We start from the raw sequence: 26977 nt of genomic DNA, 5'->3' as shown, positions 1-26977 counted from the left end.
CATAGTGATTAATCACAAAAACAATATGTAATTATATATGTGTTTTCTGATGGTCTTAGGCGACCCCTGTGAAAGGGTCATTCGACCCCCCAAAGGGGTTGAGACCCACAGGTTGAGAACCGCTGACCTAGCACATAGTAGATGCTCAATAAATAAACAACTGAGTGCATTATGCACATTTCATAAACAAAGAACAGGAGGCTTAAGAGATGTCACCAACACAGCACATCTAAGGAGTGGCAGGTGAAGTGCTGAATGGCAGGTGCTAACAAGTCACTCTGTATTCTCAGGACCATTACCCAGATATTGTGCTAACTTGACCTACACAATTGACTTCAAAGCATAAGTTCTGGAAGAATGTGAGATCTGGAACCTTCTTTGACCATTTTATGAGTGTATCTGAAGCAACAAACAAAATTAAAGTGGGTCACATTTGCTGTTTCTGCACAGGATGGTAGGAAAACATCTAAGCTATGGTATAGGTAGAGCAGTCTCTGACACCCTGAAAACTGTTGCACATTTATTGGGTGCTCATCTGACTTGCCTGGGCCTGGAACAAGAGCATTGGAAATCCTTCCGGACTGCTCTTTGTCAATAAGCAAACAGTTATTTCAGCTACAGTAACAGCACCTTGAGAGGTGATGTCATAAAGATAGCAATAAGCCATTGGCTACTCAGTGGCAGACCATTTAGCAGTATGATGAGTAGGTGACATCACATGAGCACTGGAAAGGGGAACAGCCTTTGCAAATGGGCCCATTAATTGCAGTGTTTCAGTCTGATTATAACATAGCAATGAAGAAGAGTTTACGTAATTTTAGATAGTACCTTCCCATGGCTTTTCAGGATGATTGATACACTTTTAATACTAAACACAATTTTGTTTAACTTAACTAAGAAATAGTAAACTCTTCATTGACTGCCATTCTATTGGTCTATTAACCACCCTGTCCCCTATTAACTAGCACTTTCTAACAGATCCTAAAAGTGAATGTTATAATTGCAAGTGGCCTGAAGTATCAACCATTAAAAACCCATTATTTTGAAAGTGAAGAAATGTAGGCTAAATTGTCTTATCAGTCATACCCAGCCAGGAAGTGATACCGACAGAACGTGAATCCCTAATGTTCTCTCTATAACACACAATTGGATCACATTTTGTACAAGGTCTGCCATTCCCAAACAATCTATTAAAGAATTCTGAAATGAATGACCTTGAAGCATGGCAACATTGTAAAGTAACTGAATGATTTATGAATCATTGTGGGAAATATAGATGAAATTATTTCATTACACTTTTCATGTTCTTTGGATAGTGGTCTATCTCTGAAAATTGTAATGTCAATAAGGGTTATATATTATAAATGAAGGGCTTCCCAAAAATGTATACATACTTTGAATAATTAGTCATTCCAATGGGTCAAATCTGAAAAGAAAGAAAAATCAATTGACCTATCAGTTGTTAAGTATGTATACATTTTGGGGGGATACCCTACATTTTGCAATTATATTGCAAATATTTGATTAAACAATAAAATCAATTTCCTAACCAATAGTATATTGGGTCTTTTGATATGACTGTATAGTATAATGTTTATTTAGGGGGAATTACAATAACAACTCTGAAAGGGATGTACATTGATAGAGAATTGCCTCAGCTAATGTCCATTTTATAATAATTCATTAATTTAATTTAAAATATATACTAATCGTCTCCCATGCACTTGCTGTTCACGAAACCATTTCTCAGTTCCTCCTGGGCACAGCAAGACTACTGTTCTCAGCCTCCATTGCAGTTAGCTACAGCCATGTGACTGAGTTCTGGCAGAGATGTATGCCCTAAAACCCTCCCACAGGTGATCCTCCATTTACTTGCATCATCTTCCAACCAGATGCAGAGGATCTAATGGAACATTAAGAGCTCCAGAAGATAGAAGAGCCACAAAATAGAAGGAGGCTGGATCTCTGAATCACCATTTGGAGGAGAGAAATAAGTGCTGTGGGAACACAGCAGAAAGTCTTAGGAAAGGCTTGTATCAGAGATGTAGTTGTATCAGAGATGGACATTGATTTAAGGTTTAAACTGGAAGAAAATAAAAGAAAGTCTCCCTGTGAAAATAAAGCAGAGTCAGATGTGAAAACATTGGGTTAAGTTGCAGAAACAGCAAGTTGTCCAATGCAGCTAGAACACATAGCAGAACATAGGCAAGCCTTTAAACGTCAAGACAAAACAGGAAGTGGTGTCAGATTATGAAGAGGTTTGTGTGCCAAGCTAGACTGTAGACTTTACCATATAGGCCATAGAATCCAGAAAAGATTTTAAAGTTGCCTTGTGCCATAAACAGAACTCTCCATTAGAAGACAAATTGATGAAGGTGGAAAATGACTGGGAAGGGGAAGCAAACATGAAAGGGAGACCAGTTGCCAGACTATTGGAGAAGTCTAGGCAAGAAGCAATGCAAGGGCTGATCTAGGCTACATTGGAAGAAATTTATACAAAAACAGGACGAGACTATTTAGAGGAGGCATTTCACAAGCAGGCATTTCAGAGGCATAGAGTTCAAGTACCTGTTAGATGTTAGATGTCAGAAATTAAAGTAACATTAACCAAAGTAGGGAACACAAGAGAAGATGCAGGCTAGAAAAAAAAAATGATAAATTTGCTTTTAAACATGCTGAATTCAAAATCCAAATTAAAGAAGCCATCTAGTGTGCAGTCTGAGTTTACATATATAGAACTCAGAAAAAAATCCAAAATTGGAATTATAAATTTGGGAGTTGGCAACATAGAGATAATGGCTAAGCCATTGGAGTGGATGAAATCTGCCAAGTGTATAGAGAGAAGGGAGAGAATAACACTGGAGACATGAAAGAGCAGTGAGAGAAGTATAAAAAGCATCCGGAGAGGAGAATATCATGAAAATCAGGGAGGAGACTCCCACCCACGCAGAAGAGTTTAGACCAGACCAGCAGGGAAACAAGAGATGCTAACCAGCCATACAGTAGGATTATAGAGCCTGGAACTATGTCAGATACCGTGGGCATGTTCCGAAGATTTGCCAGAGAATGCAAATCTGTCATCAGATTCAAGTGAAAAGTTCTGGCTGGAAATCAGAGATTCAGCAAAAGGTCAAATATCAAGTAAATGCAGAAGTAGGGAGGTGGAGAATCAAAACTGGAAAAAGGCAAAAAAGGTCCAGGATTTTTGTAGAGCTACTTCTTATCAAGTTCTGGCGAGATGGTAGTCTGGGTCAGAATAAACACAAGTGGTGGTTGGTCGTTTTCAGTAACAACAGGCCTGAAGGGCCAGGGAGGGCTGGCAGTTAGCTGTTCAAACAATTTTGTTGGTTTTGGAGGCGGATGCCACATTGCAGTGGAGTGAAGGCGAGGTTACTGAGTGAAGATGTTGTCTCAGAATTGCTGAACGTTAATGGAATTCTGTGTTGGAAGCTTAAAGAGTACACAGAATTAATAGAAAGCCTATATAGGATATCGGTAGGCTGAAGGCAAGAGTCTATTGGGGAAGGAGAAATGAAAGACTAAAAGAGAGTGTAATTTTTTTGTCTAAATATATTTTTTAAATTGATTTCAGAGAGGAAAGGAGAGGGAGAGAAAGAAAGAAGCATCAATGATCAGCCCAGCCGGCGTGGCTCAATGGTTGAGTGTTGACCTATGAACCAGGTGGTCACCGGTTCAATTCCCATTCAGGGCACATGCCTGGGTTGTGGATTCAATCCCCACTGTGGGGCATGCAGAAGGCAGCCAATCAATGATTCTCTCTCAACAATGATGTTTCTATCTCTCTCCCTTTCCCTTCCTCTCTCTGAAATCAATAAAAAAAAATATATTTTTTTTTTTAAAAAAAGAAACATCAATGATTAGAGAGAATCATTGATCGGGTGCCTCCTGCAAGCCCCCTACTGGAGATGTGCCCTGACTGGGAACTGAACTGTGACCTCCTGGTTTATAGGTCTTTGCTCAACCACTGAGCTGGGCAAAAGAGTAAAATTTTTATAATGGTCTCTATTATCCATGAATGAGTGAGATCATGTGGTATTTTTCCTTCATTGACTGGCTTATTTCACTTAGCATAATGCTCTCCAGTTCCATCCATGACGTTGCAAATGGCAAGAGTTCCTTCCTTTTTAGAGCAGCATAGTATTCCATCGTGTAGATGTACCACAGTTTTCTAATCCATTCATCTACTGATGGGCACTTAGGCTGTTTCCAGATCTTATAAAGATTCAGAGTGGAAGTCACAGGAGATGAGACCAAAGTATCTATGGAGAAAGTAGCTACACAAATTATGTCTTATCTTGCTTTATCATACTTTTTAAAAAAAATCTACACTAATAAAAGACAAAGATGCTAACTGACCATACCTTCGCTATGCCCAAGCCATGCTCACCAGCCAATCAGAGCAACTATATGCAAATTAACCCAACCAAGATGGTGGCTGGCAGCCACGGAGCTGGAGCAAGCAGGAGGCTTGCTTGCCCCGGCGATGGAGGAAGCCAAGCTTCCCGCCTGCCCTGGCCAGCTGTGGCCTCCGCAAAAAGGCAACAAAGTTTTTCAATTATAGAAGCTAAAGAAATCCCAGATACCTGCTTCCAGCCAGCCTCCACTGGGAGCTTGGGTGGTTGGGGCCTGTGGCCAGCCTGCAAACAGCCATCAGCCCCTCACCCAAGCTGGCCAGGCACCCCAGGGGGGACCCCCACCCTGAACAGGCTGTGGCCAACCTGCAAACAGCTATCAGTCCCTCACCCAGGATGGCCAGGCACCCCAGTGGGGACCCCCACCCTGAAGGGGCTGTGGCCAGCCTGCAAACAGCCATCAGCCACTCACCCAGGCTGGCCAGGCACCCCAGTGGTACCTCCACCCTGATCTGGGACACCCTTCAGGGCAAAGCAGCCAGCCCCCACCCATACACCAGGCCTCTATCCTATATAATAAAAGGGTAATATGCAAATTGACCCTAACAGCAGAGCAACTGGGAATGACTGGTCACTATGACACACACTGACCACCAGGGGGAAGATGCTCAATGCAGGACCTGCCCCCTGGTTGTCAGTGTGCTCCCACAGGGGGAGCTCTGCTCAGCCACAAGCCAGGCTGATGGCTGCCAGTACAGTGGTGGTGGTGGGAGCCTCTCCCTCCTCCTCAGCAGCGCTGAGGATGTCCGACTGCAGCTAGGCCTGCTCCCCGCTGGCAAGTGGACATCCCCCGAGGGCTCCCGGGCTGCCAGAGGGATGTATGACTGCCAGCTTAGGCACAATCCCCTGGTGAGCGGGCCTAAGTCAGCAGGTGGTCATTCCCCAAGGGGTCCCAGACTGCAAGAGGGCACAGGCTGGGCTGAGGAACCCTCCCGAGTGCACAAATTTTTGTGCACCGGGCCTCTAGTAGAAAAATATGAATAAAGTACAGATGAATGGTGAGGAATATTGAGTTAGTTTATAACTGGTAGCCTCTATTTTCTTAGTGAAGCAAGGCTGGGTCATCCAGTGAGGGAGCAGGGAAAAACCTGGGGAAAGAGTAGAGTTTTGCAATGGTGACTGCAGAGATGGAGGGCTGTCAGGGACTGTGAGAAATTAGAATTGCACTGAAGACCCAGCTCAGGCGGGGAGTCATAAGGAGATAGGACATTGTCTAGCAGTGATTAGAACCAGAGATCTAAAACCAGGGAGAAACAATCAATAAAACAGATATTTTTCCTGGTGGAAACAAAGAAAAGAAAATGAGATGAGCATTCCAAAGGTGTTGATGAGTATGTAATGAACAGGACTGAGCAGTCTACCCTGCACTGCTTCAGGGCTAAGGTAATGACCTATCATAATTTTTACCCCAGTGCCTGACATATAAAGAGTATTCAATAAATGTGGAATGAATGAATGAGTGAGCACATACTTGAAATTCAGGCTGGTTATGAGGGAAATGAAGTGGGAGAACATTAATATACTAAAAGAGTAGGAAGGGTTTGAAAAGCAAGAGTGTGTGATGAGGCAGCAGAACAGGTTTTGTGGCAAGGGAAGAGTTTAAGAAAAAGAATTCAAGGTTGTGGTCAGAGAAAGTCAGTTCAAAACTCAGATTCTCGGAGGAGCAGTTTCAAGTGATTCAAAAGTCCCCAATGTGCTTCTGTAAATGGGATTGGTAAAGTGGAATGGAGGTAAATTTCAGTTTAGGGCAGGCTGTTAGAGGGCTCATTAGTACTGTTCACTGTATCAGAAAGTCACTTAAGATGACAGCCAATGCTGGAGTAAAGAGAGACTGAGGCAGGTTCCAAAGTCCTTGCAGATTAATAAAAAAATGACCTGGAGGGAACAGTAACATGAACCCCTATCATCGAGATGATATTGGCGCTCCCAACCACCCAGAAGTATTGTGAAAAAAAGAATATTTGTTTAAATGTTCTTGTTGGGAAGGAAGATATACAAGTATGTCCCTCAAAAGAGGAGAGGCTAAATGAAAAGGATATAAAATTGTCAGGGAGAAGTTGCAGGAGCCAAAATAATCCTGAGTCCTCTTCAAGAAACCAAAATACAGAAGCATCTAGAGCAGTGGTCAGCAAACTGCAGCTCGCGAGCCACATGTGGCTCTTTGGCTCCTTGAGTGTGGCTCTTCCACAAAATACCGACTTCTGTGCATGGGCCACGAAGTTTCAATTGCACTGTATGTGCGCGCCCGCACGTGGTATTCTGTGGAAGAGCCACACTCAAGGGGTCAAAGAGCCGCATGTGGCTTGCCAGCTGCAGTTTGCCAACCACTGACCTAGAGTGTTGTTGGAGAAGCAGTGTCACTAGAAGTAAATCTGGGATTTGGTAAAAGGAAACAGGCAGAGATAATGAGTTTAGATGCTAATTTTGTGCTATGTCTGGGAGCTTGAACTATATCATCTTGAGCTCCTCACAACAGCCATGCAAGGTAGGTATTATTACCTTCTGATGACAAATGAGGATCCAGGAACTATGGTTAAGTAACTTTCTCCAGGCTGCACAGTTGGTAAACAGAGTGGTCAGGATTTGAACCCAGCTCAGACAAATCAAATCTCATTCTTTTCCCAATCAACTGCATTACAACAAACTTTGATGCATCCAGTGCTTTCTAGGGGAAATGAGAATATAGAGCATCTACACTAATAAAAGACAAAGATGCTAATTGACTGTACCTTTGCTACGCCCCAAGCCATGCCCACCAGCCAATCAGAGCGACTATATGCAAATTAACCCAATCAAGATGGTGGCCGGAAGCCATGGAGCTGGAGCAAGCAGAAGGCTTGGTTGCCGGGCAATGGAGAAAGCCAAGCTTCCCACCTGCTCTGAGCCACTGTGGCTTCCACTCATGGCAGCAAAGGTTCAATTATAGAAGATAAATAAACCGCAGATACCTGCTTCCAGCCAGCCTCTACTGGGAGCTTGGGTGGCCGGGGGTCGTGGCCAACCTGCAAACAGCCATCAGCCCCTCAACCAGGATGACCACACCCTCATGGTGTGAGGGTCCCCGCTGGGGGGCTTAGCCAGCCTGCAAACGGCCATCAGCCACTCACCCAGGCTGGCCACACCCTCATGGGGTGAGGGTCCCTGCTGGGGGGCATGGCCAGCCTGAAAATGGCCCTCAGCCCCTCACCCAGGCTGGCCAGGCACCCCAGGGGGGACCCCACCCTGAAGGGACTGTGGCCAGCCTGCAAACAGCCATCAGCCCCTCACCCAGGCTGGCCAGGCACTCCTATATAATAAAAGGGTAATATGCAAATTGACCCTAACAGCAGAACAACTGGGAATGACTGGTCACTATGACACACACTGACCACCAGGGGGAAGATGCTCAATGCAGGAGCTGCCCCCTGGTGGTCAGTGCGCTCCCACAGGGGGAGCTCTGCTCAGCCACAAGCCAGGCTGATGGCTGCCAGTACAGTGGTGGTGGTGGGAGCCTCTCCCACCTCCTCGGCAGAGCTAAAGATATCCGACTGCAGCTTAAGCCTGCTCACCACTGGCAAGTGGACATCCCCCAGAGGGATGTCTGACTGCCAACTTAGGCCCAATCCCCCAGGGAACGGGTCTAAGCCAGCAGGTGGTCATCCCCCGAGGGGTCCCAGACTGCAAGAGGGCACAGGCCGGGCTGAGGGACACTCCCCAGTGCACAAATTTTTGTGCACCAGGCCTCTAGTTAGAATGATAAAGACCTAGCAGAGGAGAGAGACCATAGATAAGGAAAAATGAGTTGGACCAAGGTAGCTAACAAGGGAGCTGCAATTACTGATTGATGACATTGGGGATATAGGAAGTTAGGAGGTGGGCAGGAGGAGAGCTAATGAAACTAACTAGCCTTATGTTTCAACTGAGACATTGATGTTCAGTGGTTGTGGGGTCTGTATAACATTCTTTCCCACCATGGAAATTAACTGACTGTTGTTGTTTTTTTAATTTACATGAACAGTCAAGCAGTCATCTTGTCACTTTAACCGGCACCCTTGAGGAATCAATTAAAACTACCATCTCAGAGAACTTATACATGTACATTTAGCAGCTTTGGTTAATTTACTAATTCATCTTATCAGCCTGCCATATTATTAGCGAATTTCCCGAAATCTTGTTATAATATACACATTAAAAAGGCAATGTCTTCCCATTGTCTTTCTGCAGAATTAGAGATAAAAACATTCTTTTAGAGCATCAGTCATAATTTTAACATATTTTATGGGGGACAACTATTAAATCATGTTCCTAAAGTATTTAAGGTGTTTGAAAACAGCTCTTTCAAGCATTTGGAGTGTTATTTTAACAACCTGGTTAATGCCATCTATTTCCTTGACAAATCCTTTCTTTATATATAGCACAGAGATATACATTAGCCAGGTCTCAAATGGCTCATCAAAAATTCTGAATTAGAGAATTTGGAATAAAGAGAAGTGTTATTTAGTATAAACGCTGTGAAGCAGCAGCAACTTTCACAGCCAGAGATTTTTGGACCTGCAAAGAATCTTATGTAACCCAGTATGACTTGGCTTGTGGGGGGCTTCGTTTCTCACTTCTAGCCCATGTCAGAGCCCCTAGGTGCATTTAGGTGTTGTCCTCAATCTGCCCCCTCCTCCTCCCCCTCCCCAATAAGTCCAAAAGTATTGCCAAGGTTTATAGAGAAACTCACATGCCATTCCAAAGAAACTTACCCAAATTCTTCCAGTAGACTTTGTCCAGTGACATCGCCCCTCTCTCTTTCCTTAAGTGGCCTCTCAAAGACCTTCTCTGTTGTCCTTAGCAATTCAGTTCTTCTTAACCACCCTTTTAAATGCAGAGAGGAATACATTTTTAATTGCCCTCTTCACACAAAGAAATTATATATTCCCAAACCATCATTTTACTACTAAAGACTATTGACTAAAGAAGGTAGCACAGTTAGGAATAGACTAGGGTTCTTCATATGTTATTGCTCTGTTCACCACCCCACTCAGGAACTTCTAACGTTTCTTTTAACTTTAAAATTTTATCATTTGCCTGTTCTGTGGCTCATGATGAATTTGGGTAATGCTATATAATGGCATAAATAAAATTATAATAATGTGAAGGGTTTGGGATGGGAAAGGGGCACTTCATGTCTTTACTTTGATACAATGGTTCTTGACTGATGTAAAATGCCCAGATACAAAGAAGAATTAATGACCCTGCCTCATATCATGTACATAAAGGTATATAATTATACACAAAGCAGCTTTATTGTTTGCTTTTTTTGGTAGGTATGTGGGTCTTGTTAGGTTTATCTCTTTTGGGTTTTTAAATTTAAAGTTAAAATTAATTAAACACAAACACACCTTTTATATAGTTCCACACAATGTAAGAAATGTAAATGTGTTTTGATGGTAAATACATTTTTAAAAGTTGCTGAAAGACAGTGACTACCTGATTCCTGTACAGCTTTGCAAATGCAATATGTCAACAGCTTAAAGATGATAATTCATATAGAGATGTGGCTTAATGTGTTTGTCTTTAGGTCCTGAATTTATTGGCTCAATTCTCAGTTGCTATTCTACTAATTGAGAACAATGGGGTATTATCAAATGACAGTTTAGTTGAATCCACCAGCTACTTATTTAGCTCATTGTAACTTGGTCTGAGCTCAGCTGGGCAATTGTTCTGATCTCAGTTGAGGTCCATCATGAGTCTGTGGTCAGCTCTAGATCAGCTTCAGGTCATATCTGAAGCTTCAGGGAAGATCTTGACCTTGGCAGGGCTCTCTCACATCTGGGGATCACTAGTGGGGTAAATGGGCCAACTTAGTTCTATGCTTCTGGCCTCTCAACCCTTGTTTACCTGATAGAGGAAAGGGTCCCAAGAAAGAAAAGCCTGCAAAGTTTCTTAAGGCCTAGGCTCAGCACTGCCTAGTAATCATTTTTGCCCCATTACACTGGTCAGGTGGCAAGGTGAGTGCTAATTAAAGGGGTGGGGATATGGACTCTACCTCTTGATGAACAGATCTCCAAGATCACATTGCTAAGAGGATGGGTACAGGGGAGAATGACAAGGATACAATCAGGCTTAGTGTAGTGCTTGGCTGTAGTGAAAAGGTGTTTGACTAGCTAATCCTATATAATAAAGAGGTGATATGCAAAATGACCCTCATGCCCTCACACCACAAGATGGCCGCCCCCCCGTCATCACAAGATGGCTACCCCCACGTTGTCACAAGATGGCCAGCAGGGTAGGGCTTTTGGGGGGGACCAGGCCTGCAGGGGAGCAGTTAGGTGTCAATCAGGCCAGCAGGGGAACGGTTAGGAGGTGATCAGGCTGGCAGGCAGAAGTGGTTAGGGGCAATCAGGCAGGCAGGCAGGAGAGTGATTAGGAGCCAGCAGCCCCAGATTGTGAGAGGGATGTCCGACTGTCAGCAATCCCCGGAGGGGTCCCAGATTGGAGAGGGTGCAGGCTGGGCTGAGGGACACCCTTCTCCAGTGCACGAATTTTCTGCACCGGGCCTCTAGTTCATTCAAGAAATGTAAATGACCCTACTACCCTAGGATTACCTAATTAACTAGGTGATCTGGACTAAGTAAATTCTTCACTACTATTAAAGTGAATTCTTTAATTCTTCACTCTTATTTTATACTAGAGGCCCAGTGCATGAAAATTCATGCACTGTAGGTGGGGTCCCTCAGCCCAGCCTGCCCCCTCTCATAGTCCAGGAGCCCTTAGGGGCAAGAGGTGACCCAGCAATCAGGGGAAGGCAATGCCCCCATCACACCTCTGCTGCTGCCACTACTGGCAGTGCAAGCCTTAGCCAGCCCTGGTTACCTGTGCCTCGGGCCAGCCTTGGGTGGCTGGGCAGCTGTCAGCCGAGGCTTGCCTGAACCCTGGGCTGGCCCTGGGTGGCCAGGGGGCTGAGGGGACTGGGAGACTCCAGAGTCAGGCGCGTGGCAAGGCCGGGCCCACCTGAGGGTGGGTCCGGCCTTACTGCATGCCTGCCGCCCTGGCAGGACTGAGGGGACTGGGCACCTCCATCTTGTGTCTGTGGGTGCCACCATCTTTGAGGGTGGGGCACTCAATTAGCATATTCCCTCCTTATTGGCTGTGGGCACCACCATCTTTGCAATGGCATGAGAGTCAATTAGCATATTCCCTCTTTATTAGATAGGCTATTCTGAAATTTATAAATATATATACATATAAATTTATATACTCTGATATTCTTTACTCCTACTTTACAAACACAATACAGAGGCAAAATCTTAGAGAAAATGTATACAGTCATTTAAATTCCATTTTCTTAGACTTTGGGCAGCTGGGCATTTATTTAAACACTAGAGGCCTGATGCATGAATTCATGCACAGGTGGTGTCCCTCAGGGTGGCCTGCAAGGATTAGGCCCCAACTCATGCACCCAGGCTCACAGCCCCAGCTCGCGTCCCCAGCCTCACAGCCCCGCAGCCCTGCCTGGCACCCCACCATGGCCTGGCACTGCGCCCTCACCTGCTCCCACCATCCTACCTATGGGGTGATCAATCGGGGCTGGCCCAGCTCCCTCAGCGCCTGGGAGTCAGGTGGTAGCTCCACCTTCCACCGCTGCTTCTGGTCACCTTCTACAGGGTGATTGGTAGGGCGATTGACCCCTGCTCGTACCTGCCTTGGCCTGCTGCCACCCACTCACCTGCTCCACCATCCCACCACAGTCCTGCTCTCATAGAAGCCCATCAGAGCTGGCAGCACCTCCACTGCCACCCGATGCCCGCCATGTTCTGCACCACCCCCTGGTGGTCAGCTCATGTCATAGCGAGTGGTTGAATGACAGCCCGAGGAGACAATTTGCATATTAGGCTTTTATTATATAGGATTGCCTGTGGGGTTGTTTTATGATTTCCTGGAGGTAGTTCAGAAAGAGCAGCAGCAGTGTTTGATATGATATGAATTTGGTGCTAGAAATGTCTAGGTAGACAGCCTCATAAGAACCACCCAGCTTCTTCCTAGATGGTGGTCCAATCATTTTAATCAACCAGAGGTTGAAAGAATTAAAGTAGCTTCAAAAAAACTTTATTATCCTTGTAATAATGGGACCTCTGATTCTTCATTCTGTAGTTTTTATCCTACCTAAATGCTGTTTGAAATGACTATTTCATTAAGTGCTCTATGATAAGCAGTTTATTCAGGATTGGCTTTTGAATTATTTTTATTCACATTCATATGATGAGAAAGATAAACTTGAACTTGATTTTTAAGAATCTATTTCTGTATCATATAACTTCATGCATCCTATTTTTGCCTATAGAAATGTCAAACCGGTGATATAATAACACAAATGTCTATTTACCTGCTATTCGAAAATGCTGTATTCCTTTCACTTTTTGTACAAAAATATGAAATGTACTTTTCTAAGTAGCTTGTCTTATATCTTTGTCATTTTTGAATTCTCACTTTATGGAGTTTTTTGGGTTGTTTTTAGTTTGTTTGTTTGGTTGTCTTATGTACTTATTTTTTATATTCAGATTTAGATCTAATGATGTTGAATTCAAAAGCCAGAGTTCTTACCAAGATATTCAGGTATGAAGAGATATAATGACCTTTGTTTGACTTTTTTGATAGACACTGAATTATAAATTAGGAATGGAGAGTAGCTGTTTGCTTGGGCTTTAATTAGCATCTCACTTATTGCCTAGTTGTCTTAATAATTAAATGCCATCTAATTTAATATACGAAGTTGGCAAACTAGCTGCTGATTTATGAATGTCCTGAACTATTTCACCTTTAATAATGATAGTATAATAAATTGTATTTATGTTATAGCTAAACTTGAATTACTTTTACTGTATTTGAAAATAGTTGCACTCCATCAGATATGTAATGTTACACAAGAAAGAAACAATAGAAAATCAACTATAAAACAAAACTATGACTTAAGATTTTAACATTTATGTATGCAGGTATCTACAATACAGCTTTTAAAAAGCAGTTTAGCCCTAACCGGTTTGTCTCAGTGGATAGAGCGTCGGCTTGTGGACTCAAGGGTCCCAGGTTCAATTCCAGTCAAGGGCATGTACCTTGATTGCGGGCATATCCCCAAGTAGGGGGTGTACAGGAGGCAGCTGATCAATGTTTCTCTCTCATCGATGTTTCTAATTCTCTATCCCTCTCCCTTCCTCTCTGTAAAAAATCAATAAAATATATATATATTTTTAAAAGCAGTTTAATTTTCCTTATCTGTTTACATACAGTACATTTTAAGAAAAAAGCAAAGCATTTATTTCAAAGCAATATTGTCTCAAATGTAATCCTTAAAGTTACTTTTTAAAAAATATTTATTTATTGATTTCAGAGAGGGAGAGAGAGAGAGAAACATTAATGATAAGAGAGAATCATTAATCAGCACACCCCCTATTGAGGATGGAACCAGCAACCTGGGCATGTGCCCTGACTGGGAACGGAACCATGACCTCCTGGTTCATAGGTCGATGCTCAGCCACTGAACCACACTGGTGGGGCAAAGTTAACTTTTAATATAGGAAGCATTGTTTTTCATCCTTATAAGATTTTTTAGGAAGAAAAGTCTCGAAATAAAATTAGAACTTTCTAAGAATTGTTACTAATCAAAAACTAAAGTGATATGGGGAACTTGAGCTCAGTATAACCATTTTCTCCTTTTTTTAAAATTAAAAAGCTGGATCTATTCAGCAGACCAAAAATCTGGAAATTGGGGGTTTGGAGGGGAAGTGTTGGAGTGGGGAAGAAAGAAGGTGTTAGAAATGGTAATGTAATGTAAGCAAAGGTAATCCAACTAAAGAAATTAATTTCTTCAATTTACAAATAATGGGGTTCAGACTTTTATTTCTAAGGAAGAATTCATATTCTGGCTTGAAGACAATAGGAATGATTAACTACAGTGATAAAAATCATGCTCCACTCCAAATCTGAGTAACTGTTCTTCACAATTCAAACCTCTTATTGACAGGATATTATTTGATACGTGACGTAAAAGTACTTAATATATTTGTGATGACTGTGAATTTTATTCTTTGAAATTTACTTTTGGTTTTTATGGCATAAAAGTCTCTTACAGAACACAACTTCAAGTCAACATAAAATATGCAGATTTCTAAATCCCAGAGATAAGCCAACTAAACAATCACAATGACTTTGAACTCTTCATCTCAAAGATGCATTGGGTGCATGTTTTATAAATTGAAATAATAAATAATAGATTGGGTCTAAAAGTAATTTGTGTTTTTGCTGAGCCATCTACTCCCAAAATATCTAGATTCTGAGTCTTTAATATATTATATTATGAATTTTATTCCTATCTCAATAGCAAGACTTTTGTAGTATTTTGTTTCTTTTAAATTTTTTGTCTTTTTTTTTTTCCTGTCAACTATAATAGATTCCTCTTCATTCAGAACACATAAAAGTGAAGAAGAGGAGGTTAGAAATTATATAACATTGTACTCCATCCAATCCAGGTTGTTGACCACTCTGATTTATTAAAATGGTGGAGTTTTCATTCAAAAGAAGTAATTCCTTAGTTCAACTAAATTGTGTAAGAAAAAAAAATTATAAAGGCCAAGGGAGACATCTGCCCTGTCTCCTCATTCTGACTGGGCCATTTTCTCAGCCAGCATGCAGTGCTATAATTTGCTGCAATGAAAGCAGGCAGGCATTCTTCTTGGACTTTGCTAGATTGGGAAACTGGCAAATATCCTTTTGTTTTCTGATGCTGTGATAGAAATATACAGACATGCTAACCACCCTTATTGTTTGTGCCTAACTTTTAAATTCTTATATATCACACTTGAATAAGAAGAGACCCAGAATATTATTGACGAGTAAAGGTTCTGTGACTCAGTGAATCCTTGTTTCTTAGATTCACTACATGGAATGTAGACTACCAGCTGTGGCCTTCTCTCATTGAGTGATGTTTGACATCCTCAGGGTTCTGTCTACACCCACGCATCTGAGAGTGGTTATAAACATTTGTTGGTTTGCATTCTATGAGTCTATATATTATCTTTGCAAACATATTGCTAGCCTTAGGTGACTAAGGACCACATATCTAATACATATTTGTGTTTCTTACTCTGTATATCCTATGTGTATGTTGATTGGTTTTGAACCAATAGAATGTTTTGCTATATTTTTACAAATCAGTTCTATTGAAATGTTATGCTTATAGAAAGGCTTTTAGTTCTTGAATTCATTGTAAATAAGTCCCAGGTCCATTCTCTTCACTTTCAAGTAGAACCTCTGGATATGTTTAATTTGGAATGGAAAGAGAAAGATTGCTTAGGGCATAATTTCCAAAAATGTGTTCCTCTGTCAGATGTTAGTAGATGTTATTTTTAGGGTTCCATAGTCAAATGCATTTGTGAAATGGAATATTGAAATTAGTTAAAACAGATTTCTTTATGGAAAGACTGCTCTGGAAACTTAATATGCTAATGAGCATTTATAAATCCTTGAGAGAGTGATAAAGTATGTGGTTTCCTACCTAGTTAACCATAAAAATCGTGATTTTGAAGAGCGGCTCATAAGGCTACTTTTCTGCAAAACACAGTTACTGAAAACCTGATCTAGGAAACAAGACAAGAAAGGCTATTAAGTAAATATATACAGCAAGAAGCAGAGAGCTCAAAGATGGCAAAAGTGATATTTGGATCCCAGAGCTGGTATGTTGTGATATCTAGGTTCTTATGCTGCAGTGACGAAATCCCCAATATATTAGTGACTTAAACCAGTGATCATGCCTCACGTTGGTCAGAGGATGGCCGTGTGCACTGCTCCACATTGCCTTCATTCAGACGGGCAGCTAGAAGAGGCTCCACAGAACTAGAATGTCACAGGTCACCATGGCAGTGGAAAGTCACCTGCACACTATTAAAAGAACCTGCTCAGAAGTGACCTATACAACTTCTGTTCACATTCCATTGGTCAAAGCATGTTACATGGCCATGCCTAACTCAAAGGACATAGGAAGTATAGTGCTATCATGTGGCTAAGAGAAGAAAACCCAAATATTCATGTGGATGTTCCTAATGACTACATAGGTGATGTGCCTTCCCACATCCAGTGACTGATCATTGCAGGCCAGGGCCTTCACCCCAACTCAGGACAATTCTGAGGGGAAATCCTAGTTTCACAGGCTTTCAGAGGGGTTGACTGAGGCCTTTATTAAGACTATATCATGGCCCAAACTCTCCCTCCATCAAGTCCTGCTGTCTTCACTTCCTTTCTGCAAGATGTTCCCAAAAGCACTTTCTCAAGAACCTCCTGCTTGGTAATCTCTGTCTCAGAAGCTGTGTTATGGGGAACCCAGGGTGTTATACTATACAACATATGTCCTTGCATAATATGAAATCTTGTTTTATGTGGTTTAAACTTTATGTAAGAGGAATTGTACAATTTGCTTTCTTGCCTTCAAATTATATTTTTTTGGTTTATCCGTGTTTATTTATGTAGTTCTACTTTGTTTATTTTAACTTTGTTTAGTTTAACTTCTTAAACACTTGCTAAGTACTGAGCACCCAGTGTATCAATCAAATCTGTAATTGTGGATTTTGGAAAATACCACAATTTACTTATCTATTACCCTATTAATGAGAACTTGGTTTTTTCCTAATTTTTCACACTTATAATTTTGCTGAGATTTTTTTTGTACATATCTACCTGTTCACATATACTAGTATAAGTCTCCCTAATATATGTACACACACACATACACACACACACACACACACACACACACATCTAAACACTTGAAATAAAAATAGCACATATACACTCTTTACATTCTCAATTTTATTAGATGTGTTTCCCTGAATACTGATAGAGTTGAATATAAATGGCCATTTTTATTTTACTTTTCTGTGAATTGCCTATTCATCTCCTTGCCCAGGATTTTTTTATTATTGAACTTATCTTTTTCTAATTGAGCTTTAAAAAAATGTATATTCTTGATACCATTCTTTGTCAGATATATGATTAGAAATATTTTCTACAAGTTTGTGACTTGCCTTATAAGCCTCAAATTTTAATGCAGTCAAATTTATTCAGCATTCTTCCCTTTATTGCTTATGCATTCTCTGTGTTATTTGGAAAAATTTTTCCTACCCCAATTCTTTAAAATATTCTGTATTTTCTTGAAAATATTATGGTTTTTGCTTTTTACATTTGAGCTGTTAATCGACCTGAAATTCATTTTATTTTGTATATGATGTAACGGATATACTTCTTTTTCATGTGGTCAGTTGTCCCAGCACCATTTTTTCCCCAACACTAATTTGTAATGTTATTTCTCTCTGCTTGGTTGTCTCACGCTCTCTCTCTCGCTCTCTCTCTCTCTCTCTCGCTCTCTCTCTCTCTCTGTGTTTTAATTCTGTTAATTAGTCTGTTTGTCTTTATCTGCACTCTCATTTTGATTTAATTACTATGGCCTTATAATAAATCTTGATATCTGAAAAGTCAAGTTTCTTTTCTTTATTCCTCTTTATAATCATCTTGGCTATTCTCATCCTTTGGCCTTGCCTATTCTCAAACTAACTTTCATCAAATAAAATTCTCTGTTGGGATTTTAGTTGGAATTGCATCAGAATTTTTATATATTAATTTGCGGATAATTAATACCTTTATGATATGAATATTTTCATTTATGAGAATGGTATATCTCTACAGAGATTCATTTTTACCATACACATGTCCAAATTCCACTTTTTCAATATTATGATACACTCAAGGGATCATGAAAGTGAAGGAGCAGGCTACTCATGTTTTCTCTTTAAGTTTTCTCTTTAAGTATACATAGATTAAATTCAGCACAAATGTGATTTGAAATAAGTGAAGTGCTTTAAGAATGACTGATGCCACACTATAGGAGCTATGTAGCAGCATCTGAAATTATAAAAAAGACTGGGAAATCTAACAACGGAAGTACAGTTATTAGATTCAAGAGATTGAGAAAAATGCCTTAAACATTCGGTGGGAAGAAAAAGTGAAAAGATTGGTCTTTGCTACTGGGAGTCATAAAGGTTGGTAGACTAATATTCATTCATTCATTCATTCATTCATTCATTATTAAACAAATATTATATACCCACTGTTTTCCAGACAATGTTTTAGCATTGAGGGAAGCATAGGAAACCAAAGTCCCGCTTGTTGTGAATCCATTTGGGGGAGGAACTTCTTAAACACTTGCTAAGTACTGAGCACCCAGTGTATCAAATCTATAACATCACTCCTTCAGTCCTCAAGGTGCTTATGAGAAGATTAACCAACATAAAAATCACTAGAGCAATAACTGGTGTTATGTGACATGGCACAAATGATAGAAGATAATTGGAGAGTGATTGGTAGCTCTAACAGTTTCTGGAGGAACTGTGTCTTGTGCTAGAATTTGAGAACAAGTAGGATTTGGTAGGTAAAGAGGAGAATGGAGAGTTTTTTAGGTAAGGACAACAACATAACAAAAAACAGTGAGTTGAGACTCCATGTGCTGTGGGTAGACAGAGAGGAACTCTGGAAAAGTGAATCATGTTGGGTAACAGGAAGTGAGATCCAATAAATCAGTTGAGACCAGATAATGGAAGAGTTTGTTCACTAGCAGAAGACTATTCTCTCCTGTCCTCCTCTTCCTTCTCCTACTTTTACCGTACAGCAGAGAATTGATAAAGAGGAAGCATTGGAAGTGAAAAGACAGGGGATGAAAACAGTTACTTTGAGCCTGACACAGCATGAGCATCTGTGAAGTAGAAGACAGCATAATCCCTGTGTCATGAAACTTATCCTCAAGGTGGAAAAGCAAGACTAATGTGATTAATACTAAACTAATGATCACTTGTAACCCAAATGTCTGCTGGGACCTCCTGCCCCCTGGCTTGAATCCCCAGGTGCAGACCTGGTTGAATTTGAAAACTCTTCTCATGCTTTCTGCAAATACCCAGGAGCTATAGCTATATCTTTCATGGTTACTCTCTCTAGCACCTGCATATATTGGGTTGCTTCTGTTTTTCCCCTTGATAATCTATACCCAAATCTCTATCCCTTCACCGATTTCCAGGAAATATATATATATATATATATATATATATATATATATATATATATATATATATATATACTCTCCATGGATTCTATGACTTTATTTCAATTTCCTGAGTAATTGAGGATCCTGGAGGATGATCATATTGGCTTATACACAACCTTCTTCTGCTTCACTGCTCTGCTGTCCCCTCTCTCTCCTCCTCACTTCTCCTTTTCCAAATTGCTTGCAAGAGCCTCATATTATGCCCTCTTTTTAATGTAGACCAATTTAATTCCCCTTCAATCCTCACCCCAAACTGTCCATACTCAAACAAATCAAGGTGCTAACAAACAAATGGGAAGATGCTGTTTCTTAAAGATAGTTAAGTTTGTAAGTAATAAACAAAGCAAAAAATTCTCTAACACAAAAAGCACATAAGAGAAGAAACCAAAGCAGAAAAATAAATATGTTTCAGACAGCATGGTAGAAGATGGGGATATAAGGGCTACAATAGTTCAGAGAAGAAAAAGATCAATCAAGAAGGTTTTAATAGAGGAGATAGATCTTGAATTGGACCCTGGAGAAAGGCTAGAATTAGTATTGCAGGGAGAGGAGGCAGGAGGTCATTCAAGGTAAAGAAATAACTAAGAAAACCACAGAGGAAAGAATGAGCCTGGTGTCTGGGAGAAGGCAGCTCTCCACTGAGAATTTAGAAGCAAGATAAGGCTGACTGGGTGCTGGAAATGCTATATTGTCAAACTCAAGGGTTTGGACTTAATTCAATAAAAATCAAAAGGAGCTCTAACAAATATGCTTTGAAAGGCAGGGGATGAGGGAAGTTTTAAGGGTGATTTCTCAGAAATAAGAGCCAGTGGTTCAAATACCATCAGAATTATCTCTGTGTTTCTGACCTCTGCTTCTTTCTATAGATTGGCTTCTTCTCCTGAAAAGTCAGCTTTCTCTACCCAGGGACTGTGGTGATTCAGCAGATTTCTAGCTTACCATCCATGGAGAAAAGGCTCTTACGTTTTGCTCCAGCTCCAAATATCCCAGAGAAAGATGTGGGTTGGCTGGAGTCCAGTGCCCATGCCTAGAACCAGCTCTGTGGTCAGGAAGGTATGGTTGTGGAAGAAGATGGAATTTTCTAATGGACCACATAATAAAGCATGGCCAGATTTTGGAAATGGAGAAGATAGGGAGTAAAGAAGGGGATGAGGTATGGACATCACCACTGAGACAGAGTTGTGAGTGAGAAAGCAAATACAGTTTGTTCTAAAATTGAACTAACTCACTGGCAATTCTTATTAAAAATTGATTTACTTTTTAGCAAGCACTTATTAATAATCTACTATTCTTAAGTTTTTATTATCTCTCTCTCTCTCTTTTTCTCACTTTATTCTAATTTAAGTCATCAGCCAGTATTTAGTGTCCTAAGCCATCTTAAATTCTTTTAGGAAAAAAATAGAAAAAAAATAAATCAACTACTTAACAACTGTTGTGAGCCAATTATTATGTTAAGATATAGTTCCTGCTTTCAAAGAGCTCTTCATCTAAGGGTAAATATATTATGTACACTCGTTATTACAGTGAATAGAAAATGATAACTGCCCCTAAAGAGGTATAAATAAAATGTGTTGAGTTCAGAGTTTATCTTACTGTAAGAACTAGTATTATTGAACCTATATATTGAAGTAGAATAGACTAGATTAAACTAAGATCTGAAGATATGGTAATGAAAGACTCTATTCTCTATAGGAAGGAGCATCTTTCGACCAGATTACCAAGGGAGCAATAAAGAGCAGAATGTGTTGAGGAAATAATTTAAACCTGACCCAAAAAGGGGAGTGGGCTGAGAGAAGAGAAAGCCTTCCAAATCTGTACCCAGCTAGTGAGGTAGCCTTGGGAAGGTGGCAAAGGGATAAAGCTGAAATTTTTATAGAAAAACTAGGAGCCCAGTGCACGAATTTGTGCATCTTGAAAAGAACTGTGGGCGGCAAGGCTGCAGTGGGCACAGGGGCGGGTCTCGGCCCATCCTCCATGCTGCCTCTGCCCAGCCCCTCCCACCACGGCCCTCGGGGCTGACAGCCACCACTTGCACCTGCTGATGGCGCTCAGTGATCAGGATTGGCACTGTGCACCAGCAGCGGGTGCAAGTGGTGGCTCTGGTGCCGGCAGCCGGTGTGAGCACCGGGTGGGACTGTGGTGCATGGGAGCAAAGAATTTTCAGTAACAACCAGAGGCTTGCCTCGATAACAGCAGCTGGCATCCCTGCCTTGGTCTGGTGCCCCTGCTCACCTGCTCCACCACACCATCCTGCCACAGCCAACTCCCGCCATGTTCCACGTGCACCCCCTGGTGGTCAGCACACATCATAGCAACAGGTTATTCAGTTGTTTGGTTGTTCCCCCGTTCGGTCTATTTGCATATTGGCCTTTTATTATATAGGAGGATATATGGGACATTGTGACAAGGTAGTAGAGGAGCATCTAAGATGGAGAAGCAAAAGAGACAATGAGGTTTTTGAGGGTGAGGGAGCAGGGGAATGAGCAGTGCCTGGGAAAGATTTATATGACACTAGAGGCCCGATGCATGAAATTCATGCAAGGGTAGGCCTTTGCAGCCCCAGCTGCCTCAGCCCTCACAGCCTCAGCTGCCTCGGCCCTTGCAACCCTGGCTGCCTTGTGTCCCTGTGGCCCTGCTCCTCGCCCCCGGTAGTTCTGGAAGGTTGTTCCACTGTCCAGTCTAATTAGCATATTAGCTCTTTATTATATAGGATAGTAAAGATCATCCTCACAATGAGAAGTGACCACCTCCCATTCCTAGAGGCCCCAGATTCTAATCCTAATTCCCTGAAAGACTTGGGAGAAGAGATGAGCATCTTCTCCTCCCACACTAACCCTTTTCAGGGTTGGTAGTGCCTCTGTGTGGCTCAGGGAACCCACAAGTCATAAAACCTTTGAGAGGCCCTTGCCCCCTTAAGATATAGATAAGAGTTTTTTAAACCCATAGTCCACTTTTTGTGCAAATCCAAAGATGTTTGGAAGGCTTACTTTGGTTCCCAGATCTCATTTAGTAACATTGCCATGTGGACGGTCCCTGTTGCACAACATGTCAGCTCAGGTAGGGAACTTATTCGCTAACTGCTCTCACATGGTGTCGGAGTTTACAATTGACTTTACTGAAGGTTTGGGGAAATGAAGGGAGTTCATATAACAGAAAACAGATTCAAATGGGAGTTTAGACATATCTGTCTTTTAAAAACCTTCAACCATCTCATTACTAAGGATTTTTCAGAGGTTACTTTGCCTCATAGTGCCTAGCCTTGCACTATCTAGAAAGCTTCTCCCGCCACCATCCCATATTGCCTCTTTCACTTCATCTATCTAGAATTTCCTCCCAAGATTTTTAAAGTCTTTCCACCCTATCATATAGAGCAGTGTTCCTCAGTCAGGGATGATTTTGCTCCCCAAAGGTGATTTGGCAAGTCTGGAGACATTTTTGGTTTTCTCAGCTTGTCGGAGGGGAGTGTGGTCATCACAGGCACCTAGTGACTTGAGGCTGGAGATGCTGCTAACCTTCCTAAGTGCACGGGAGAGCCCACCACAACAAAGAACTATATGATCCAAAATGCCAATAGAGAAAAAGTTGAGAAACCATGATATACAGCAAGTCAGCTCTCCTGAGCTTCCATACTTCTTGACCCAAGTAGACATTTTTGTATGTCCATAACCTGTAAGGCAGTTCCCTCTGTTATATTGAAGGGGCTACCAATTGCTGTTACAGCACATGGGAGCAACAGAGTCCTGGAATTCCCTTTAACAGGAGCCGCCCTTTAGAAAAAGTTGTGGTTCTGAGTAGGATTTTTCCTTAATACATATAAAGTTCTCGTCCATACTCAGCTCTACTTACTTTTCCAGAAGGAGAGAGAGGGAAAGAGGAGAATGTAAACAGTGTGGGAGATTCTGTCCCACATTCCGCGGAGCATATGCCCCAGGGAGCGCAGGAAGAGAGATGTGAATCTCACGTTCCCTCGGTTGGTCTCGATTCCTGAATCGCGCTCATAGTATGAGCATCTCACCATGCAGAGTGTGATTCAAGTGTTTAAAGATACATTTTTTTTTTTTTTTTACAACATGGCCCCTAAATGCAAGCCAACTACTTCATCAGGTGTTTAACTGAGAAAACAGCAATCTGTTCCTAGGCTCGAGGGGAAAAAAACTAGCTGAGTTGGACCATGTATCAGCCTCAAATGTGCATGCAAATGGTCATGCATATTGTACTTTAAGTGGGAATTAAGGGGGTTTTTTTTCCTGAGGAAATTTCTCACTTTATATGACTTTTCAGCTTGTTTATTGACTTCAGAACCAAACTCTATGTAAAATGCAATGCCACATTAGGAGGGGGGAGTAAAGGTGTTGGAATATAACTTGGAGGGAAATTAAAAGTTGGGATGGTGAGAAGAAAGAGAAAAGAAAAGAAGAAATGGTGAGTGAAGGTCAGAAAGCAATGAAGACCAAGAGGGCATGTAGTTTCTCTGTCCATTTTCAGGGACATCTATTTGATAATTGATGAGAAGAGTTTACTAATTTTATAAAAGGAAAGCTGTGTCATAGAGAGCTTAGTTTGTTGCAATACTGATTTTTAAGATACATTACTATGCTCTGTAGGACTAAGATCTGTAAACTTACAATGTAATATCTCCTGAATTTTTAATTTTCCTTTCTTGTGTGCCTAATGTAAAAATTTGCCATATTTTCCCTTTAACTGAATAAGTTATGTGTTAGCTCGTGTTTTTTCATTTTAAAAGTCACCAGTTTATATGGCATAAACTCTTAACAATTTGTTTAAATATTAAATAGCAGGTAACAATGGCAACTCTCACAGGTGTGCCTTTGAAGTGTACGTTTATATTGAGTGTCCCAGTAGCATTGTGTGTGTGCAAACAGAGAAGCTGAAAAATAGGTGCCACTCAGTATTTCTATCTTTACTGGTGTTCATTCTGCCAATGGCACACCCCCAATAATTTCAAATAGAGACTGTTCTTCTAGTTGTTAAGATGGGATGGGGAAAAGGAAAATTAACTCATCAATATTGCATGGGTCAAATTTTTATGTAAGATTTTGAAATATAAATTGTATAGTAATCATTTCAGAAATTCCCTTTTTAATTAAATACAGTATTTTCACAATTGTGCCATGGTGCCTGGCATAGCTTTCTAACTTGGAGACCTTCTGAATAATGCACTAAATAAAGGCAAAATTGTTCTCTACTAAGTACTACTTTCAACACATAAAATTTTATAATGATTTTCTTTTATTTGGACACAAATTAAGGATATGGATATTTTCTCTTGACCAAATTGCTACCCTTTATTGTCAAGACTTTAGTCCAGCACTCCTATAAAGTCAACTTTATGAAAAGCAGTCTAGAATGAAGAATCACAGAAATTAAATACTGGATTGGAAATATTGGAATTTTGGAAAGGGTACAGGGATAGAAGAGAGTCACCTAATATGTTTTAGTTAACTTACACAATAACACTATGAGAAAATGTATTATTTGGATTCCAGAGAATGAACATATTAAAGTCAAATTTATAAATGCTTGAGACAAAGTTTGAATCTGGTTCTACGGCATTTTACAGTTCCTATCCTTTTCTCTACAACATTCTGCTCAGTTACCTACTAGTAAACTCAGTAATGAATTCAGTAAAACTCTACATTCAAACTCTACTATAATACTATTCACAGAAATTTATATTCTGTCCAAATACTTATATTCTGTATAATCTAAATTAATTGAGGCAATACACCCAAATATCATGAGATGTACACAGTTAAGATTTATTTCTGACATTATAGTCCAATGTAGTTCAGGTAACTTTCCTCGGTAGCTTTCCTCCAAGAGGTGACTCTAGGATCCAGTCTCCTTCCTAAACTTCAGGCCCCCTAGGCTTTCAAGGGAAGGGAGAGCTTGGACAATCACTGAGGGGGATTAGACCAGTGGAACACATCACCCCCACTGCACTGGGATCCTGACCCAGTCATATGGACTCAGCCTAAATGAAAGGGAGGCTGAGATATGTAGCTTTTCTGTGTCCTGGGAAAGAGAAAAATAAAATCAGATTTGGTTAACCCATAGCCTTGTCTCTTAAATTTCACTTAAGGGAATTTACTTCTTCAAGTAGCAAAAAGACCTTATAAATAGTATGTAAAGGTCCAGGTCAGGTTTATGCCATGAGCACTAGGTTACAGTAGGGGGATGGAACTGTGCCACAAGGGTGGCATGTTTTGTGATGGGAGGCTTGAGATAGAAGAAGAAATTGTGCCTGAATATCAGTGGAAGGAAGCCAAGGCAGACAGCTCTGAAAATCAAATAGCCCAGTAAGAAAAATACAAAAAAGGGAGAGGTGATCCAATAAGGTCAGATGCCAAGTGCATGGAGAGCAGGGAAGAATATAGGTAGAGAAATGGGTAGGAGGAAATGGTTTAGAATTAAGAGTATGTAAAAATAGCATAGCTAATATTTGTTATTTACTATAAACCAGTTATCATTCAGGTTGTTAAACCCGATGAGGTAAGTTGTTATATCTCATTCTGTAGAAGATGAAACTGAGGTCCAGAGTTCATGTAATTTACCCACAGTCACACAGCCACCCCAAGGCAGAGCTGGGGTCCACATCTGGGCTAAGCCTGGCTCCAGGCTCTGCTTTTAAGCTTTATGTTTTACTGTCACTCTAACCCACAAACAGCGCTGAATTTCCTCTTTTGTATGATACCTGGTTCAGGACATAGAGGCAACTATTCAAAAGAAAATGTAAAAGGCTAGATGTCAAAGTTCCAATGTACTTTATCACCCATTAATTCATCAGGCTATATTAGGCCTTTCTTCCTGATCTCATTTCCTCTTTGTAAAATAATTATTTAAAAGGCCAAACAAAACTGATAGATACTTTACTACATTGCCCAGCTTACAGACCCCTGCCCTTGCTATTCCTGATCAGAGGAAACCCTACTTACAAATTCCTCCAGAGTAGGAAGTTCACAACTTGCTTTGTAATCTGTCTCAACATTTTACAATCTGTAAGTAGGGTAGATAAATATATGGCATCTGGAATGTATGGAAAATCTGGAATTCTTCATCAAAATTCCAGGAAGGCCAGTAAATTCTAAATAGCATATGAACCCCAAATGGCAAAATGAATGCCTTCTGCAGACCCTCTACACTTATCTCATATAGAAGTTGACAAATCAACCTGGGTATTGTCTCGTTCTTCATTTAATCCATCCCACATACAGAATTTTTGCAAATTGGAGGAAAAGAAACTACTACTTTTATTGTAGGACTCCTTCTTTCTTGGCTCTTTGTGATCTGAACATGTCTCAAGCAAATTTTGAATAGTCCCTGAAAGCAGAAATAATGCTGGTAAAGTTTAATGACCTGTTTGGCAGCATTGACCAATCAGGCATGGGTATCAGCCAATCAGAAGGAACAGGGCTGTCAG

The sequence above is a fragment of the Myotis myotis genome, unplaced genomic scaffold (genome assembly GCF_014108235.1).
Source record: "Myotis myotis isolate mMyoMyo1 unplaced genomic scaffold, mMyoMyo1.p scaffold_m19_p_6, whole genome shotgun sequence".
In the NCBI taxonomy this organism is placed as follows: domain Eukaryota; kingdom Metazoa; phylum Chordata; class Mammalia; order Chiroptera; family Vespertilionidae; genus Myotis; species Myotis myotis.
Note: the sequence above shows the minus strand (reverse complement) of the source record.